Raw genomic sequence first — 16,808 nt, forward strand, 5'->3', positions numbered from 1 at the left:
TTTCAACATGGTATTCTTGCACCTTTATTCAAATGGTAATGAGGTCTGTTCACAAAGTATAATTCATCTGCATTGTTCACGTTGTATAATGAAACATCCCATTTTTGGGGGTATTTCCTATGTAATGCAATCCAGCACCACAGAGCGTCCACTTGATGAAAATTGAAAAAGGAAGTCGAGTGCCGAAAACAGCCTTCAAAGTAAAAGTTGTGCGTTTTCAAGCATGTTGGCTGCAGCTGTCAGTTTAAGGAGAGCGAAATGAAATAAATAAAACCGCATTTCCGGTAATAAGTCGGACTTGTTTCCAGTGAGGGTTGGACTCCGCCAGGGCTGCCCTTTGTCACCGATCCTGTTCATAATTTTTATGGACAGGATTTCTAGGCGCAGCCAGGGTGTGGAGGGGGTCCGGTTTGGTGACCTCAGGATTGGGTCACTGCTTTTTGCAGATGATGTGGTCCTGTTGGCTTCATCAGACCGTGACCTCCAACTCTCACTGGATCGGTTCGCAGCCGAGTGTGAAGCGGCCGGGATGAGAATCAGCACCTCCAAATCCGAGTCCATGGTCCTCAACCGGAAAAGGGTGGAGTGCACTCTCCGGGTCGGGGATGAGATTCTGCCTCAAGTGGAGGAGTTCAAGTACCTCGGGGTCTTGTTCACAGTGAGGGAAGGATGGAGCGGGAGATCGACAGGCGGATCGGTGCGGCGTCTGCAGTAATGCGGACTCTGCACAGATCTGTCGTGGTGAAGAGAGAGCTGAGCCGAAAGGCGAAGCTTTCGATTAACCAGTCGATCTTGGTTCCTACCCTCACCTCTGGTCATGAGCTTTGGGTTCCTACCCTCACCTCTGGTCATGAGCTTTGGGTTCCTACCCTCACCTCTGGTCATGAGCTTTGGGTCGTGACCGAAAGAACAAGATCGCGAGTACAAGTGGCTGAAATGAGCTTCCTCCGTAGGCTGGCTGGGCTCTCCCTTAGAGATAGGGTGAGAAGCTCAGTTATCCGGAGGGAGCTCGGAGCAGCTCAGCTAAACAGCTAACAGCTGTTTTTCAGCTGTTTTGCACGTTAATTTAATATTTGTTCATCTAAGTCTGTGTGCCTACAATTATGCCAGAAGTGAGTTAACTGGACCCTGCTCAGTCATATATGTATGGCTTAGGGGTGTTTTCATATTAATTTTGATGTATTAAACTGTATTGTGGTGATCTGTGTCCACACGTGTATGTTACCAGCAGTGTTTGTGCATGCAGACAGACTGCAAAGTAAAGAAATATTCTAAATAATGGATGCAGCTAACATCAGCTAATGTTTGGTTGCATGTTAGCACACTACTAATGTTAGCTGCCGTGATGTGTCCTCCGGTTAGAAACCACCGATGTGTCCTCCGGTTAGAAACCACCGATGTGTCCAGGGACTTGCACATGATTATGGAGAGGCAGGGGCTCAAAGTCAGAAAAGGGCAGAATGTGCCTGCCGATTTTTTTTTTTCAGTCCTTCACACAATATGGAAATTAATGTAGGCTTAAATTAAATAAATAAAGTGATACTAGAAAGATAACTACTTATCTGTGTGTCCTGTAGGTGAAAGTGATATGAAATTGCCATTTATTTTGTGTCAACAAATGATTGTCAACATGAGTAATAATACAGCTTATATCCCCAGAATGCTGAAATTACTATATTATTGTTATTATTATTATTATTATCATTATTTTGTTAGCCCCAGTAGTACCAAAGTCACAATAAACTCTATATCTAAACCTCGGACCTGTAGTGAGGGAAATCCGCCGTAAAAACGGTGTATTCTATTTTGAAAATTAACCCTGTGTTTTATTTTGTATTTTGTACATGATTTCCTGTCCCGCACGATCTGCTCTGTGCTGTTTGATGCGCTGTGCTCCGACGTCCAGCAAAAACAGAAATTGACACATTGGCTAGAATAGAGCGTTTTTCTGAAATATTACCCATATTTAAGCACGTTGAATAAGAGGACGGCAACTAGTAAGACCATAACTCACAGGTTCAAGTTGCTCCACTGTCACGTGAATTTTGACACACAGAACACTGTATGAAGTCCATCGTCATCCAGCTTCTGCTGATGCAGAACAGAACTGAGGACTCTTCTCACCAGGCAGATCATCCGTTCCCACACAGCCTGCTGGTGGATTAAAGCTCCAATGAATCCCAATCCTGTCCTGATTCAAAGCAGTAAGCGCCTCCTTCAGCTCTATGTCTGCTCCAATGAAGTTAGTGCCATTGTCTGATGTTAGACTCGTTACCTGCCCTCTCCTGCTGATGAAACGCCGCAGAGCATTGATACATGCGTCCGTATCCAGTGAAACAGCCACCTCCAGATGAACAGCCCTGCTCGCCATACAGGTAAATATAGCACCATATCTTTTACAGGTTGATCTTCCTCTTCTCACTTCTACTGGACCAAAGTAATCCACTCCCGTGTTGGTAAATGGTGGAAGATCAGGAAGGATTCTCACCTTTGGCAGGTCAGCCATTTTTTGTTCCATCGCTCTTCCATTGTAGCGCCTACAAAAGCTGCATTCACCAATGATTTTCCTGACAGCTGCATTGGCATTTGTAATCCAAAATCTCCTCCTTACCTTGGACAGTGTGTGAGTCCGCCCACCATGGCCCAGATTCTGATGTACATGTCTGAGAATGAGTGTAGAAATGTGCTGATCTTTGGAAAGAATGAGCAGATGCTTAGCTTCCTCAGGCATTGCTCCTTTGCTCAGTCTTCCTCCAACTCTCAGAAATCCATCCTCCAAAACTGGATCCAGCCTGTATATGGGACTCCGTCGACTCACTGACATTTTCCCAGATGACAGAGCAGACATCTCTTCACCAAACTTCTGTCGCTGACAATAGCGATTTATGGCACCTTCTGCCCCAAGCAACTCATCCAGCGTCAGAGAACCACTCATGGATGTTGATGTGACTTCCTTTCCATCAGTCCACCTTGAACTGTCCTGACTTCCTTTCTCCAGACAGTTAGCCACAGAAGCCTTCAACTGCTTCCTCCTGCGATTCTGTGCCAACAACATGACCTTTAACCTCAGGATCCAAGCAACAGCTGTCTTGAGTCTCTTCCAGTCAGAAAAGTAGGCAATGAGCTGGTCACTTGGACTAGAGATGTCACACACACTGATGGTATTCACCATTACCTCCTTTCTGACCTCTTGGTCACTTGGGTCCACTGAGACGTCCAACACAGCTCTAGGCCAGTCCTCCTCTGGTTTCCAAAGAAATGTAGGCCCTTCCAGCCATCTACAATTGTTCAGAAAATCCGAGACCTTCATTCCCCTCGATGCATCGTCAGCTGGATTGTCCTTGGTACCAACATGCCTCCATTGTGAGGATTCAGATGTTTCTCTGATGGTTGAGATTCTGTTGGCCACGAACGCGTTGTTAAGGTACTTCAAGACTGAAGTGCTGTCAGTCCAAAAGACTAAATCCTCCACCTGAACGTCCAACTCCAACTTTAACAATGTGTCCATTCTGACTGCTAGGACAGCTGCTGTCAACTCTAGTCGGGGAATAGTCACAGCTTTCAGTGGAGTGACCCTGGCTTTGCCGAGCAGAAAGGTGACCTGGATGTCGTTTTCCTGATGTAACATACGGACGTATGTTACAGTTCCGTATCCACCGTCACTGGCATCGGCAAAGTGATGTAATTGGGCATACTTGATCTCTCCAAATTCCACTGGTTTGATACACCTTCCCACATTGAATGCAGACAGCTGATCCAAATCCTCCAACCACCTTTTCCAACGAGGTAAGATGTCCTTGGGCAGATCCTCATCCCATCCACAGCCTCTCCTACAGAGCTCCTGCTGCATCATCTTGGCAGGCAAACTGACTGGTGCCAGAAACCCCAACGGATCATACACTGAGCTGGTAACTGACAGCATACCACGCCTGGTGAAAGACTGTTGTCTCATCTCCATCTTGAACCTGAAAGAGTCAGTTTCCACACACCAGTGTAGACCCAGAGCCCTTTCCACTGGAAGTTTATCTCGGTCCAGATCCAACTCCTTTAGGTCCTTGGCCCTTTGATCCACTTTGATGGCTTGTAACACCACACGACTGGTGCTAATCCACTTTTCCAGAATGAAGCTCCCCTTCTGAGTTAGCCCTCCTATCATTTGGATAGCTTCTTCTTCGGTGGCCGAGCTCTTTAAACAGTCATCAACGTAGAAATTCTGCTTAACAGACTGAGCCACCCCATCCAAAAACTCAGACTGGTTGTCATCCGCAGTTTTCCTCAGTGCATAGCTCGCACAACTAGGAGATGACACAGCGCCGAATAGGTGTACAGTCATCCGATACTCCTTGAGATCCTGAGTGATGTCACCATCTGGCCACCAAAGAAAGCGAAAAAAATCTCTGTCCTCCTCAGCCACTTTCACTTGGTGGAACATGGCTTGAATGTCGCCCATGAATGCCACCACTTCATTCCTGAAACGAAGAAGAACTCCAAGCAGTGAGCTGGTGAGGTTGGGACCTGGCAACAATTCACTGTTCAAAGATGCTCCTTTAAATGTGGCTCCACAGTCGAACACTACACAGAAAGATCCTTTCCTTGGATGACGGACACCATGGTGAGGGATATACCACACCTTCCCCTTTTCACAATGCAATTGCTGCTGCGGCACTAGCTCTGCATAATTCTTACTGATGAGCGTGTTCATGTACCCAGCATACTCCTGGTGCAAGAGGTTGTTGTTCAGGAATTTCCTCCTCAAACCCTGAATCCTTTGCTTAGCCACTGCAAAGTTATTAGGCAGATAGAACTCATTATTCTTATAGGGCAACTTCAAACAATACCTTCCCTCCTGAAGTACTGCTGACTGCTCCATGATTTCCAGAAACTTGAGGTCTTCTCTGGACATTTCCTTCTCCCTTGTGGTCTTCTCATTGAACTCATGATTGTACTGATTGACCAACATTTCTTCCAGTTTACACACAGAGATCCTGTTTACCATTGCCAAGGGCAGCTCTACCTCTGAAGCACCACTGTTTCCATTCAGTGGTCAATGAACAACCCACCCAAGCACTGTCTTAATAGCAAATGGGCCATTCCCACAACTATTAATGACCTCCCAGGGTTCTAATATCCTGGGAGCGTTGGTTCCAATTAACAGGTCGACATTTGGACAAATATGGCCATTTTGCCAGTTCTTCCGATGTTATCATGTTATTAACATTGACTGGCATCTGTGTCTGTGTGAGAAACTCTGGGAGAACATAAAAGTCATTGCTGTCCAGATCAGATACCTCCAACCCAGTCAATGCTGGAACCACTGTCCTTTTGTGCACTCCATTGTGCTCAACAGGAAGTTGTTTTTTCTCCCTGTGATATTCAGCTTCCGCATTAGATGTTCTGAGCAGAATGTGGCCGAACTTCCAGGGTCCAAAAAGGCATATGTTTTTACAATGTGATTTCCCTTTGCACTTTTGACCTTCACAGGCAGGATGGATAACAAACACATCGGTCTTACCGGCCCCTGTATGTTTTAAATGAAGTTGACTGGTTAGATGTTTCCAATTGTTCCAAAGCTGGTTGTCTTTTGATATGAAGCACAGTGGGATGGGTTTGTCCACATATTTTACATGTCAAGCGCCTTTCACACTCACGGCTCATGTGTCCTACACCTAAACATGCAAAACAAACCCCCTTTCTCATCAGCACCTGAATCTTTTCCTTGTGCGTCCTTCCCTTGAACTGTTTACAGTCCTCCAAAGAGTGGCCACGAGCACAGCAAAGGCATTCGGCCTTTTCAGTTTTTCCTGGATCTGATTTAGGCTCTTTAATTCTCTCAGGCACTTCCATCGAAGCTTGATAAGCGCAGTTTCGGGAGCGGGAACACACACCAATTACACCCCTTCCGGCTCCTATATAAACAGACCTAACAGCTTCCCCCTCGTTCACTCTCGCTTTCGAGTTTCACGTGCAGGCAGTCTCAGTCAAGCTTTCATGGTCATCCCAGAAACAGATCGTACTTCCCGCATCGCATCAACAAAGCTTGAACACATGCTACGATTACTACTCCAATAGTGAACTCACCACGGATCACGAACTGCAGATCAACCCGTCCGACTTGACTGAAGATTCGTGGGAAACCGGTTCTCCTCTCGTCACACAGCAGCAGTCCGCAGCCGAGCGCCCCGCGGGGCACATGACGGCCTCGCAGGCACATGCCGGCCCCGCAGGCACATACCGGCCTTGCAGGCTCTTCAACCCACACTGGTGTGACACTCCCGGTAGATCTCCGGCTTCCTCTCCTCCACTAGCGAGGGCAAAAACCAGGGAAGCAACGCACAAAGCCGCTGGAGCAGCAGCTTCAACTCTCCCCTCCTCAACCGCTTCAACAGTCCAGACAACTCTCCACCACACCGGACTCGCACTCTCCGTCCGGCCGCCTTTACATCCACAAACGGACCCCGACATCAGCGACCGAACTGCCAAAGATTCCTGCATAGGATGCATTCCCTATCAACCTCAGCCACATTAAACTAAAGCTTCATTGTTTACTCAGCATCAACAACAGCAACCGGCGCTCCCGCCTTCCGGGTTTTCGTCTAAGCCAATCACCGCCCGGTTCGGCACCCGTGACGTCACAGAGCCCCGTAGCCCCACGGCCACAGCGCCGATGAATGAATGAATGAATAAATAAATAAATAAATAAATAAATAAATAAATAAATAAATAAATGAATAAATATTTAAATTAAAGTGGCTCCCGAGCAGCAGTCCACAAACCAGTGGGTGACGTCACATTGTTACGTCCATTTATTCTATACAGTCTATGGCATTATACCAACGGCATCAGTCCTGCATCATACGTTATCCATCTCCACTACTTTGTAGTAAAGATTCATAATTAATTTAAAGTTACTTTCACATTGTCTTTTCCATATACCAGCTGGAAGCTTCTCGCGCAGCTACTCTAACGTCACTTTGCACACCATTACACGTGCTTGAACATTACAAACACCAGGTTGCACGTTGCCAGCATATCGAGTCAATCGTCATTTTAGGCATCATCTGCCATTAAACGCATCGTATTGCACGTTACTAACACAGTTATCACAATACTAACCAAAATCACTCTGTATCGTCCACGTTAAAAGCTGGATCGCAAGCTATTTATCACAAATACAACTAACCTGAAATTGCTTCTATATTGTCTGAGTCATAAACCCCCTGCCGTCTCCTCACTCCAACCGCAGCGCCGCTCCTAGACAGGGACATCAGGCACCGGGATGCCTGCGACCCATGCGGTTTCTTACTCCAGCCACAGCATTTCGTTTAGACAGGGACATCAGGCACCGGGATGCCTGCGACCCATGCGGTTTCTTACTCCAGCCACAGCATTTCGTTTAGACAGGGACATCAGGCACCGGGATGCCTGTGACCCATGCGGTTTTCTTTACTCCAGCCACAGTGTTCTGTTTAGACGGAACATCAGTCACAGTGATACCAGCAACCACGCCATTTCCTCAATACGACCGCAGCGCTTCGTTTAGACAGGGACATCAGGCACCGGGATGCCTGCGACCATGCTGTTTTCTAAATCCAACAGCAGCACTTCGCTTAGTCGTCTACATCAGGCACCGGGATGCCTGCGACCTATGCCGTTTTCTTTACTCCAGCCACAGCATTTCGTTTAGACAGGGACATCAGGCACCGGGATGCCTGCGACCTATGCCGTTTTCTTTACTCCAGCCACAGCATTTTGTTTAGACAGGGACATCAGGCACCGGGATGCCTGCGACCCATGTGGTTTTCTTTACTCCAGCCACAGTGTACTGCTTAGACGGAACATCAGACACAGTGATACCAGCAACCATGCCATTTCCTCACTACGACCGCAGCGCTTTATTTAGACAGGGACATCAGGCACCGGGATGCCTGCGACCCATGCGGTTTTCTTTACTCCAGCCATGCATTTTATTTAGACAGCATTTCGTTTAGACAGGAACATCAGGCACCGGGATGCCTGCGACCCATGTGGTTTTCTAACTCCAACCAGTGTTCCGCTTAGACGGGAACATCGGGCACAGTGATACCAGCAACCATGGCGTTTCCTCACTACGACCCCAGCGCTTCGCTTAGACAGGGACATCAGGCACCGGGATGTCTGCGACCATGCTGTTTTCTAAATCCAACAGCAGCACTTCACTTAGTCGTGTACTTCAGGCATCGAGATGCCTGTGTTGCAGGTACCGGCTGGTACCATGGAAAACAGCTTAAATTCTGTTAAACAGAAGAAATAATTTGAGACAGGGCACTTCACGTCTGTTTCCTTAGTCTCGCTCAGCAGAAAGAGAGAGAGAGTTTATTACACAATATAAACCCCTCTTCACACATATTCAATACATCTTTCATTCATCACTGTTTCACATGGCCAAAATACAAGTTCAACATTTCCACTTTGTATTTTTACTACATCACTACACAGCTTGCTGTTTTTACTGTCTTGGTTTAATTACCATTGATAAAACAACAATTTCAGTCTATTCACCGAATTATTAATTAAACTGATTTCACAAACCAGAGTTAAGTAACTATTGTTACCATTAGGATAGATTTACTTCCACTTAAGTCCTTTTTTACTCTTCTCAAAAACGCATGAGCTGACAGGTTTTTCTTTAAATGAATTTTTAACTCTACAAAGCATATAAAATGACAGTTTTTAACCCTATCTTTTCACTTTTAATAATACATGAAATTACAGTCTTTAGTCTTGTTTGTAACACTCTATAACATATATACCTTATCTTAACACACATTTACACATTTTTAACAGTATCATAACTCTGGAGAAATGTACAAGGAGCCAGAACTAAACCTAACATGGACGTGCCTTTGATAAAAGCAGAGCGGTGCCCGTTACACGCAACCTGCTACCGCTAACAGCTTGACATGCTACGACATTAGCCTTCCCAATACATTCATATTTTAACACAGCAACGTCTTTCCTGAGTATTCATACATTCAGCAACATGTTAACATACCGATCCCCAGTTAGATAACTTAATTTATTATTTCACCAACCTGTTAAACAGAAGAAATAATTTGAGACAGGGCACTTCACGTCTGTTTCCTTAGTCTCGCTCAGCAGAAAGAGAGAGAGAGTAAAGCAACACGTACTGTCGTAAAGACGCTAAAGGATGCCCAGTGAAGCGCCACTCTGCCCCCTACTGACGGAAACAAAACACAACTCCTGATGTTTACAAAAATATACCTATGGTGAAAACAGGTTGATTAACACATTACACAATATTAGCTTTACAATCATCACATTTGTGATCACACTTTAGTGGGCATCACACCTGCGACCGATGCTGTTTCCTTAAATCCAACAGCAGCACAGCGCTTGTTTAGACAGGGACATCAGGCACCGGGATGCCTACGACCCATGCTGTTTCCTTAAATCCAACAGCAGCACAGCGCTTGTTTAGACATGGACATCAGGCACCGGGATGCCTACGACCCATGCTATTTCCTTAAATCTAACAGCAGCACTTTGCTTAGTTATGGACATCAGGCACCGGGATGCCTGCAACCCATGCTGTTTATTTGTTCAACCACAGCACTTCGTTCCAACGGGAACATCGGGCACCGGGATGCCTACAACCCTTGCCGTCCCTTCATTCCAATCACAGCACTCGGCTTAGGCCAGAACATCAGCACCAGGATGCCAATGACCCCTGCTGTTTTTCACTACATCTGCACCACTTCAATTCGGCCAGGATGTTTGATGTCAGTGACCCCGCCGTTTACTCAACCCAACCTTGGCTCGCCTAGTTTGACAGCAGGCAGCTTTTATCGTGGACATCCTGCTCTAGTTGCCACAGAAGCCTGCTCTAGTCAAGGCTCCTGGCACGGAGCTGCCAGCACTCTGCTTCAACCGGAACATCTGCCCCCGGGCTTCCAGCGCTCCGCTGTCTCATCATCAAGGTACCAGGATAACCCATATTTGACTACACTGATCCCTGCAGCTCATTTCTCCCGGGCAGTGACACCGGGATATCATTGCCCCCAAGTGCTACTTCCGCAACTTCATCAGACAGAACGATGCATCGTTCTCCGCCAAATGGCCAGCTGAGACCACCCCCTTTCACACGGTTAACGTAAACTACCTGTCGTTCTCTCTCGTCACTTCGACCATTTCATTATCAACGCCCCTTTCACATGTTTATCGTAACCTACACTTCGTCCTATCTCATCACTTCTACCATTTCATTATCAATGCCCCTGTCACACGTTCAAAGTAACATATATATGTCGTCCTATTTCACAACCATAACTATTTCATTATCGACGCTCTATCGTATCGTCCTGTCGCTTCTGTCTTCCTTGTCACGGAACCAATCCTGTCTCGCCGAGCTTCGCTTGTGGTTCCATCTCCTCTCTAGCCGGAACGGTATCTCCTTCTTTTATGATGATCAGCTGACTAACTCCCTTGACATCCAGCTACACTGATGCCGCTCCTTCTGCTGATTTTGGGGGTTTCTACAACAGTAGATGGTTAGCATCAGAATGGCCCCCAGAACTCATGGACAATTGCCAGGTCTCTTCCTCCGCCTCTTCGAAATCTACCCCCGTAGTAGCCACCGCTGTTCTATGGGGACACGAATAGTCTAGTTAATCCATTCTTATACACTATGATAATCTCAGTCGTTGAAATCATTAACCAAGGTCGCTCCAACTCCTTTTCAATCACGCCATTCATGCGTCGCTCACGTGGCACTCCATCACTAACCAATATCCTCCGCGCCGCCTACGTCCCAGGCCACCATAATACCATCGCTGACTCTCTCTCTCATTTTATGTTCCAGAAGTTCAGAAACTGGCTCTGCACGCCAAACCGCTGCCGACTCCAGTTCCTCCATATTCTGCATTGACTTCAATCTGTAAATCCATCTTTAACACTCCTGATCTTCGAATTCCAAACTACAATATTAACAGCTTATCTTCTACACTCTCCTCCTACTGGACAGCTTGGAATAAGTTCCAACACTTTCATGACCGACACAATATCATTTTCCCCTCGTTCTATCTCACCACCGTCATCTGCTACATCACCTATGCTCATTCTGCCATGAACATAAAACACCTACTATCAAATCCTACCTCAGCGGTACTAGTTTTTCTCCAAACTAATCACAGGTAATCCCAGCCCAGCCATAAACCATCCCCAAGTAAGTCACTTCTCGCTGGTCTCATCAGCCAAGAACCAGCCAAACGGCTTTCTCTTACCGCCGATCTGCTGTCCACTTGCTTACACACCATTCGCTGAGGATACCAAACTCCTCACATCGCCCTGACCCTCAAAGCGAGGTTCATATTCCATATTCCATAAACATCTTCAGTTTCCTTGGATGCTCAGAATTCACTGTGTCACCATCACACTTCGACCCTGCTTGTATCTTGGACTCTCACTATTAACGCTCATTAACGTATCACAGCTATATCTGCTCAGACTCAACGATCTAAGATCCGCATGAGCACGTCTCAAATAATTGGAGGATTTTTGGGGGTTCGTCACTGCCCGGGCGCAGCGGCGGATCCTTCATCCGACCTCCCCACACCGCATCAAGAATCACCGTATCAAGAATCGTTCCGCATCAAGAATACACAATTCATTCAAATTCTGTCAATAAATCTGTTAAAACGTATCTCGTTGGTGATGTGTTCCTTGCTCGTGAATCGAAGCTTGATAAGCGCAGTTTCGGGAGCGGGAACACACACCAATTACACCCCTTCCGGCTCCTATATAAACAGACCTAACAGCTTCCCCCTCGTTCACTCTCGCTTTCGAGTTTCCCTCCCCCCCGCCCTCTCTTCTGTTCTTCTCTCCTCTCTCATATGTTCCTGGGGGTTCGTCACTGCCCGGGCGCAGCGGCGGATCCTTCGTCCGACCTCCCCACACCGCATCAAGAATCACCGTATCAAGAATCGTTCCGCATCAAGAATACACAATTCATTCAAATTCTGTCAATAAATCTGTTAAAACGTATCTCGTTGGTGATGTGTTCCTTGCCCGTGAATTGATGTTACGGTGGTGGCCACAACATTTCCTTTCATTCTGTTTCTAGGTTGTGCTTTAAACCCAGTGACAGTCTTTATCCCTGCAACACCAGATAACTCCTGTATCTCACCAAACAAAGGGTCAGAAAGAATATTTATCACGACGCTCAATAAACATGACCAGACTAATGAAACAAGCTGGTTGATTAGTTGTCTCCATTATGTCATGAGCCATGGTCCTTCATTGCTCCCTCATTCTGAATGGCAACTTGGACACAATGGCTCTTATATTTACTGGCATATCCAGTTCCTGCATGTACTGAAGCTCTTCCATTACATTACAGCATCCACGCAGGAATAAGCAATAGGCTTGCAGTGTTTTCACGTCCTCAGATTTTATTGACTGCCACGCCAGAGCCTTTTCCATATAAGCACTTGCAATTTTGTACTGATTTCCAAAATGTTTCTGGAGAAGTTACTTTGCCACTGCATAGCCACGCTCAGGAGCCATATGCTGACAGCTACGCACCAATTCACGTGGGCTGTCCTCTTGTAAACTGTTCCAGATAGTACAAACAATCCGCTTTTCCTGCCTTTTCCTCAACTCCTTGCTCAAAGGCCTTGATGAATGCCCTGTAATGGAGAGGATCCCCTTCAAATGTGGGAATATCTCGTGGCGGCAATGACATCATATGCTGTTGCTGTACCAGAGCTGCAGTTATTTCATTTTGTCTTTGCATGATGGTAAGTATGTCAGGTGGACTTTGACTGATATATTGATAGTATGTAGGTTGAGCAGTTGTTGAGTGGTGTTGAAAATGCAGTGATGTTCCAGACACATTTACCTGGTGCTGTTCATTTTGGCTGCACTTATGCGCTGAAGCAGATTGGACCCCTTGTTCAGTTTCCTTAGGCCGCACATCCTTTGTTGGATGGTACTGACCATTTTGTTAAATAATTTTGTTGTGTTGATTTTCATGCTTCAGGGTGGTACTCCTTTGCTGTAGGGTTTAACGCACTGACCGATTCTCTTTTCCTTTTCTCCTTTTCCAAATAGGAATTCATGCCATTGCTGGGTGTTTGAGAAGAACTTCTCCGTGGTGAAGCCTGTAATACAGCTAGCTTAGCACTGGACGCAGCTATTTCAGCTTCCAACTCAAGCTGCTTTCCTCTTCAGCTGCTGTTCTTGCTCCTCCAATGCATGCTTTTCTTTTAAAGCTATAGCACGAGCAACAAGTGCTGCCTTTTCTGCCTCAGCCTTTATGGCTGCACTGGATGTTGTGCTTAATTTGGCACTGTTATGACTCCTATGACTTAGCGTTTACTAACATTTGAAATGCTGTCATTGGGATTGATGTCATCCACAACATTACCATTTTCATTTGCATTACCTTCATCACATGAAACCCACAGTTTTGTGTTAGCAATACACTCATTAATAGGCAACATTTTTGCTTTAAACCATATATCCTGGTTTTCTTTTTCTTCACATGGCAATAAACCCAACAAACTGTTATGCATGTTTTTTAATTCATAACTCACTTCAAACAATTTTTCAAGAGCATTCTGTACCTTTATTTTATCATGCTCCAACATGAAACCTTGTAATGATTTTCTTATGGCGGTTGCTTTGTTTAAGTTAGCTTTTCTGCCAGATTGCAACCTGTCTATTTCATTGGCAAGCGCCTTTGCAGTGAGTTTAACCACTCTTTTTTGAGTTTGTGTTTCAACACTGCCAGCCACACTACTGGACTTATTTACAGTTTGCACATTAGTCCCGGTAGCTTTAATTATGTCCGACGTAGCGTCACACTTCTCCATGATGATAGTCAATTGATTAACAGTTCGCCGCAAAAAAGAAAAAAGAACCAACGCAAAGTTTATTACCCCCGTCCGTCGGCGACCAATGCATTGGGTTTATGCCCGGTTATGTGTGCACACAATTATATGGCCATTTACCGGTGTAGCACTACACATACCTCCTTGCGTTGGGTGCCGTGCGGTGATCCGGTGGTCCAATGCTCCACAGCCGGCACTGTCCTTGCGTCCTTGTGCTCACCTCCGTTCCGTGCCAAACGTGCCGGAGTGTCCAAAGAAGTTCCAACTGGTGCAGGTTTTTGACTAATATTAAAGGAGCTCAGTCTAACACTAGAGCTACTGAGGCATTTGACGTTGGATAACCTGGATGACGCGCTGTCTGTCCTGGCTTGCTGCTCTCCTACCATGAGTGAATGAATGTCCACGCCCTTCATTGCGGTTTGCAACATAAGTGATTTATTGTTGCCTATTAAGTGTTCATTTACAACCAAACAAAACAAAACAAACAAAACAGCGGCATGACGAGCACCTCCGCGCCACAGCGGTCAATAACCGTTTGCCCTTCCGGGTCAAAACACCTGACAACAAGAGTGCACAAGACTCCTATATGCACCTGAGCCCCCCTGGTGACAGCACAGCGCCCCCACACACATACTGAATAAATTACACCCTTGACTTAAACACCAACACAACACATTTAGCTCCTACAGTAGGGATTTCTTTTCCTATCATATTCTTCTACAGTGTTACCGTGGTTTTGACTCTAGACAGTTTGAGCTGCTCTGTATGTCGTTGTCCAATCCCCTTGCTTGTGTTAAGTTACATCAACTCCAACCATGCGGTGCAGGAGCGTTTCATTGAGTTTCTGCCTGTTATGGATGCATCTGAGTCTTTTGCTAGTGTGCTTCTGGACAGACTGAACAGTCTTTTTTACGACAGTGACAGAGAGAAACTCATCACGCAAGCATATGATGGAGGCAGTGTGATGAGAGGAGAGTGGGCTGGTGTGCAGCATAAGGTGTGTGAGCATTTCATAAATGCTCTTTATGTGCATTGCTATGCAAACCAGCTTAATTTGATCCTGCAGCAGGCCACTTCTCACATCCCAGCAGTGAGAGTTTTCTCTTCCCACCTGGGCAGTATTGCCAGTTTTTTTACCCAGTCACCTAAACAAGCGTACTAACCAGCATACTTGACAAGAATGTTAAACAAGGCTGCCAAGAGCTTCATCTGGCTTCCTGAGGATGCTGCAGGATGAGGACTGTTTCATCAGATCATGCCTCACATTGACATGCTGTACCAGCAGCTGCAGAAGAAGGACTTTGATGCAGTCTTCATCAAGCGTGCCCTCCAGAGCTTCACAAGCAGTGTGCAGGCATTAAGGTAAGATAAAATAATATTGTTCAATACTGAACCTTGACATTAAGAAATGCAGTCACTAGCCACTTCAATAGGTACACATGTGTGGTCTATCTCAATCCAATCCAACAGCTCTGCTATAAATTCTACATTTTATTAAGTTTATATATTTCCACAGTTTGTTAACATTATCAGGAAGATGATGTTAGGTCATTTTATTCATGAAGATCCAGGAGGATGAAACTTTCCGCTGTTGCCTACGAGTATGTGACTAATGCAGCTAAAGGGAAAATCTTTGTTTTGCAATCTAGTGGCTATATGTGGCGTTAGCAATGTGAGTTGACCAGACAAAACTAATTGTGACAGCTGTCTTCTTCGACTTATTAATTTACCCATTGAACGAGTCAGCTTAGTCATCATCGCAACAAATCCCCCCCCTGAAAAATTTGTCACGAGATGAACCTGTAAAGATCTATGGAAATATCATAAAAAAACACGTGAGAAACCGCGGAGATGCTATCCTACACACTTCAAAAACTTCAAAAATCCATTCAAGCTCAGTTAACGGACCTAGAGGCGCACTCCCGCAGGAACAACATCCGTATCCACGGCATCCCGAACAGGCCGTGCTTGTCTATTTCCTGGAATATACAACTAAAGAACTGGTGCTACGCTCCGCTTGGAGAAAGAAGGAGGTTCACTATAGTGGAAGGAGAGTGTTTTTCGAACAGGACTACCTGACAGAAATACACATGAAAAGAGAGGCGTATACCTTTATTAGAAAAGCTCTTAAGGAGAAGGACATCTGTTTTCAGATGCTTTACCCAGCGAAATTCAGGGTGTTTCTTGACACGGGGCCAGTAGTCTACAACAGTGTGGAGGAGGCGACCGATGATTTGACGAAGAGGAGACTTATTCCGGACAGACACGGAGCAGACCCCCCCCCCGTAACACAGGGCGCACCTTCGGCGAGATCAAGACATACTCCTACTACATACTCATACTACAGCTGGCCCTAAATCACCCCGACAGAAAGAGACACGCCTCAAACATATTCAGGACAAGCTGAAGGGGTTCCGATGCAATGAGGAGGCTTCATGAGAGTTTTTTGGTCTAGTGAATGATTGAGTAACCTACAGGGATCGGTAAGATCATCACATCCAATGCCACACCAAGCTGATCAGCAGACTCTGGTTTGTTTTCTTAATGAACATTTTCAAATTTACTGATCATACGTCTGGGAGCCGATGTTTATTCCATTTACTTTTCTATGTGCACTACACTGATGTTAACCCGTCAGAAAGAATGTGGGGCACAAGGAGGGGCACCTTCAAGGGTAAGGGATCCCCCTCCAGAATTAGAAGTTGCATTTACACTTCGAGGATGGAAGTCACGTATGTTCACTGTGTGTGTTAAGCTCATTTGTTATGTTTAATTTTGTTACACAGACAGATGTTTTGTTGTTCTGGTCATCTATGGATGACTGTTAAAGTAAATTTGTTCTCTCGTCAACAACTGAAATGCATTATCATGAATATATATATATATATATATATATATATATATATATATATATATATA

This window comes from Scomber japonicus, chromosome 19, assembly GCF_027409825.1.
Source record: "Scomber japonicus isolate fScoJap1 chromosome 19, fScoJap1.pri, whole genome shotgun sequence".
NCBI classification, from domain to species: domain Eukaryota; kingdom Metazoa; phylum Chordata; class Actinopteri; order Scombriformes; family Scombridae; genus Scomber; species Scomber japonicus.